The 5,320-nt window shown below is 36.1% G+C and overlaps 1 long non-coding RNA gene across 1 annotated transcript; it reads left to right on the forward strand.

Annotated features, from left to right (window-relative positions):
* The first annotated feature begins 2,762 nt into the window (after nucleotides 1-2,762).
* Nucleotides 2,763-3,354, forward strand: LOC107709490 (uncharacterized). Its single transcript, XR_001636502.1, has 2 exons — nucleotides 2,763-2,895; nucleotides 3,237-3,354. It is a non-coding gene; the product is annotated as an uncharacterized LOC107709490 (long non-coding RNA).
* Nucleotides 3,355-5,320: the final 1,966 nt, after the last annotated feature.

The following is a 5,320-nucleotide window of genomic DNA, read 5'->3' on the forward strand; positions in this document are numbered from 1 at the left end:
TTTTCCACGACATTCTAATTTATTGAGATGCACCTGTAGTTCAGGGAGCTTGGTATAGCATTTAGGTCTTATAGACCTTTCATTTTGGACAGTCGATTCACTTTCATTGTATGGAAAATAATAATAAATAATAATTATTAATCATTACACTATTGTTATTATGGAAAATAATTTTTTTATTTGTTTATTGTTATTTATGTTTGTCATCACATAACAGTAATGTATATTGTATTCTGTTTTGTCTATGGTCTGTGGAGAAGCATTCAAGTAAGCATACAATTAACATTGTACTTCGTAGTACTTGTACATATGACAATAAACAACTTTGAAAACAGCAGTCAGGACATCCTGTCAAACAACACCTTTTGCATTTCTAAAAAGAATGTCATCTGGGTTTGAACAACATGAAGGAAAATAAATGATGATTGAATTTTCAATTTTGGATGAACTATCCCTTTGCTGCTTTATTATCATTCATCTGTCACATATTTGTCTTTCTGTCATCTTCAAATCCACCTCTCACACTAACATCATTACTAATATCAGACAGTCTGATGTGCTCTTTACATTACTCACATTCTCACCCTTTTTCTGTCTGTCAGAGACCTTTTTATTAGGATTTTATCGCTGATGCACTTGGATAGTTTACCCAGAATATGAAAACTCTGTCATTATTCTGCCTTTTTAAATGAAATTGCTTTCTTTATTCTAGGAAACAAAAGGAGATGTTATAGGCAGAATGTATGAACTGTTCTTTTGCAGTGAAGGTGGATGTAATTTACACTGTCAAACTCCAAAAAGGACAAAATAATACCATACAACTTCTAAAACAGCTTTGTGTGATGAACAGATTGAAATGCAGTTACAGACAGCCTTATATCTAACAACGACACAGGCCAGTTTGCCTGTTCTAGAAGAATGTCTGCTGTATTATACTATCTTGAGCATTATTTAGGCTACAGCTAAACTTGTGTTTTCACTTAGTTAGAAAATAATGTTCTCATAAAGGTAAAAATCCTCCTGAAACTCATTTCCAGGGTGCGATTTTTGCATTTTAATATAAAAGTGATTTTCTGACTTGTCTGTGGATGTGATTGTGCATATAGCATACTTGTACTGTGGCAAGAATACCCTCCAAATATTTAATTACTTTCAAGTTTGTTGTTTAAAAAACAGTGCAATTGTAAGCACTGTTCAAATACACTGTACACTGTTCAAATCTGTATTAAATAATACGATATGTTTACCTTATAAATCCACTGATGAGATGAGATGAGGTGAGAGTAGGCTACTGGTGCATGTGAGCTGTATCTCAGTCACTTTATATATTTGGTTTATATGCTCATGATAAACAATGACCTCTGCTGGCATGTTTTATTGGTAGACTAGTGGCACATTCGATGGCTTAAATGGTGTAAAAACTAAATCATTTGGAATTGATCACAATAATGGCCAATTTTGCAACTTTTATAATAATAATTAAAAACACACACACAATAACAACATACTTACCACACTCTCACTATATTAATTTGTCCACTAACAATGAGCAACAGTGGACGTGCATGCATGACAGAAGACTCTGTATTTTTGTTGCCAAGTTTTTTTTTTTTTTAATGATTTATGTTTCCTAAATATAACATTTTATAAAAAATAAAAAAAATTACGATTTCTATGTCATGTCCACTGGGCGCACTGATCTATTATTGATTGAGCACAAAAGTAAAATACTTTTTTATTGTTTCTCTTTTACATTTTTTTTTTCGTCGTAATATATTGTATAAAATTGTGCGGCATTTATTTATTCATAATATCAATATCCCATCCAAAAATCAGTGGGGGAAAACAAGAGGCTCCTCCCTCACCCTCGTGATTGACGTGCTTTTCAGCCTTTCGATTCGCTCCTCGCCGGTGACGCCATCGAGCGTGTCGTATTTCCGGTTTTCGCCACCTTTCCGCTTCCTTTCTGCCCGCACGAGACCGCTAGTGAACACGCGAGACTCTCTCTCTCCGCAAAGTGAGTGACTAAAAACACTGATTTAACAAGCACACACAAACGTCGAATGAGCAAATGATGCATGTATTTGAAACGATAAGTCCCTCGATCCTTCGTTTGCGAGACTGATGTAATACAGAAGCTCAGATTGATCTAACGTTGACACAAAGGCCGCTAACTAGTGCACTCAGCCATGTGGCTTATCTCTCAATTACTAGTAAAAAAAATGCCATAACGTTAGTTGTTTTAGCTTCAGTAACGTTACGCTAAATTCCCCTCTTGCGCTTTTAAATAAAAAAAAGCAAGTAGTGCTCAAATAGTTAGTAGACGTTTTTGTGTAAACATTTGATGCATTTTCATTATTTAAAAAACATGTTTAGTAAATTGAATAAATATTGCGTGAAATTAATGTTATTTTAAATTTCGCAGTATTATTTGATAATATCATTGGGACACCCAGCTGTCAATATGTGTAAACTGCCAGTTTCCTACATGTTGAATCCATTAAAGGGGTCATATGATGTTGCTAAAAAGAACATTATTTTGTGTAGTTGGTGTAATGAAATGTTTATGCGGTTTAAAGTTCAGAAAACACATTATTTTCCACAAACTGTACATTATTGTTTCTCCTCTATGCCCCGCCTTTCTGAAACGCGTCCTCAATTTCGAGAAATTGACCCTTATGACTGGTTTTGTGGTCCAGGGTCACAAATAAGCATCATGGATTAGAAAAGAGAGATTTTTAGGAGTGTGAGCATCTACACGAGCATGTCTCAGAGTCTGTGTTTGTGTGCGTCTGACAGGTTTCAGTAAGCTGGCCAGCGTGCCGTCCGGTGGTGCTGGTGCTGCATCCAGTGCTGTTGCCCCGTCTGCTGGAGGATCTGCTGCCGCCCCTGCAGGTCAGTGCCTTCTTCCTTATGCCTCTCACGGACTCTCTAATAGAGTTGGACGATACAGCTCAGGACTTTTCAGTCTATATGTATTTGCTCTTAAAAGTCAACCATTTTCATTTTCAGTCAACCGTCATTTCAACCAAATATCAGTTATGGGCAAGTAGATAAACCTCAGTGAAATTAGCATGAACTACTCATTAAGGGAGGAAATGTAGCATGCTGTGACTGTTTGAAATATGTCATTATTGTCTTATGCTTTTGTTATGGACCGATGATTGTGAACGGTTGATTGGTTTCCTGTAGGTTCTGTAATGTTAATGTCTTTATTCCTTTTCTTTTTCCTGCAGCGGAGGAGAAGAAAGAAGAGAAGAAAGAGGAGTCTGAAGAATCCGAAGATGACATGGGTTTCGGACTCTTTGACTAATCTGTCTCCTCGGGACCAAAATAAAGTTTATTACAAAATGATTTCTGCTTGCTTGGTCATTTCAGAAAGTTCAAATGAGGTTTATAATGTGGAATAGGACGAGTAATGGGAGTCTGTACGCCACGTTCACACCCAAGAGCCCACAGACAACTGCACTCATGGTCATTTGTTTAAAAGATGTGAATACCTTGAGCTTTTTTAATACTTTCTTCCTTTTCTCTATGTAATATGAAAATTACAGAGCTTTAATTACCTGGAGACACTCTTATGAATGTTGTCAGTCATGTTCAAACCTTTGTTCGGGGAATGAAAATGTAGGTGTACCGTTCATAACGACCAGTTATTATTGGTAGGATAAAAGTAAATTCCATACCACTTAGTCAGATACTTAGACATTGTGCGTTATGTTTTTACTGCTGTGTTGATGCCGCTCAATTTCTGCCTGTTTATGTGAATGGAAGTGTTGGCTGAAGACCTGAAATCAGTTGTCTGTAAATACACACATTTTGCTAAATATTGGTGACCAAAAGCTTGATGACTGCAGAATCTGTTAACATCTTGTGAAACAAAAAGCTGTGTTTGTAAAAAAAAAAACATCCATCCATAATGTTTCTTTTTCCAGTGAAAAAGTTTTATGAATCAGAAGAGAAATATGCACTGTTAGATAGTTGAGAGGACTACGTTTTCACTAGAGGAAGCGTTATTATAGATTATGGACTCGTATTTTGGCCAGAAGAAGCGGTTTAAAGGTAAACGCTTTGATGTAATTTTTTTTTTTTTCTTACAAGCTTGTGTCATTTCACTTCACAAGACATTAACTGATGGACTGGACTGGTGTGGATAATTGTGATGTTTTTATCAGCCGTTTGGACTCTCATTCTGACGGCACCCATTCACTGCAGAGGATCCTTTGGCGAGCAAGTGAACTAATGCTGAATTTCTCCAAATCTGTTCTGATAAAGAAACAAACTCATCTAAGTCTTGGATGGCCTGAGGGTGAGTAAACTTTAAGCAAATTTTTTTTGTGTGAGCTATTCCTTTTAATATCCCCCTCATTAGAAATATTAAAAAAACATCCCATACAGATATAATAGGATTTCTGCACATAAAGAGTGTAAACTAAAACCTCTTAAGCACAGCATTCTTACACTGTGACGTTGAGACATTATCTTGCTTGTGTCTTTTGGCTGAGTCAGGTTTTTCCCAAGCTGTATTCATTGGTCATTAAGGGGTTGGACATGGAGTTTTCCAGCTGTGCTGTGCCATAAATATTTTGTTTCTTCTTCCTATTGCACAACTGTTTCTGGGAAATCAGATGTCTTAAAGACAGCCATGATTATTTGGATAGACAGTTATCTTTACCGATGCAAATCATTACATAACTGAAAAGTTTATTTCTGAAACCATTAGTAATTAAGGCATTTGGCAGACACTTTTATCTGAAGCAACTTCAAGTTTACGCATTTTATCGGGTCATGCTCTCCCTTGGAATCAAACCCATGACCTCGATGTTGCTATAGTGCCAGATGTGTAATAATACAATTTAAATCCAAAAGTAAATATTTTTGTGGCATTTTTGTCTTGTGAAATGAAATGACATCATTGACTGACTTCTGAGAATGATTTACTGTGTGTTGGCTACAATATTTAAAAATAATTTCAGTGATGTAGGCCTAGTTGTGCACTCAAACGTATGTCAGTAAAAGTTTTAAAGTAAAAATGCTTTTATCTAAGTATAAGTGAAAGTGAGAGTGGTAAGACTATCATGTATACACACACTGGTTTGCAAGTGTTGGCTACATGCAGGCATCTGGAGTTTCCATGTCCTGGGATGATTCAGCCATCACACTTCAAGAACAAGTTCTAACATCTGGGAGAGCAAACAACCGCAAAAATCCCACACAAAAGCAAAAACACCGAAATTATTCTTAAATATTGTAGCCAACAAAGTAAATATTTCTCAGAAGCCAGTCAATGATGTCATGACAAAAATGCCACACAAATATT

Source organism: Sinocyclocheilus rhinocerous, unplaced genomic scaffold (assembly GCF_001515625.1).
Source record: "Sinocyclocheilus rhinocerous isolate Xijiao unplaced genomic scaffold, SAMN03320098_v1.1 scaffold1467, whole genome shotgun sequence".
Classification (NCBI taxonomy): Eukaryota; Metazoa; Chordata; class Actinopteri; order Cypriniformes; family Cyprinidae; genus Sinocyclocheilus; species Sinocyclocheilus rhinocerous.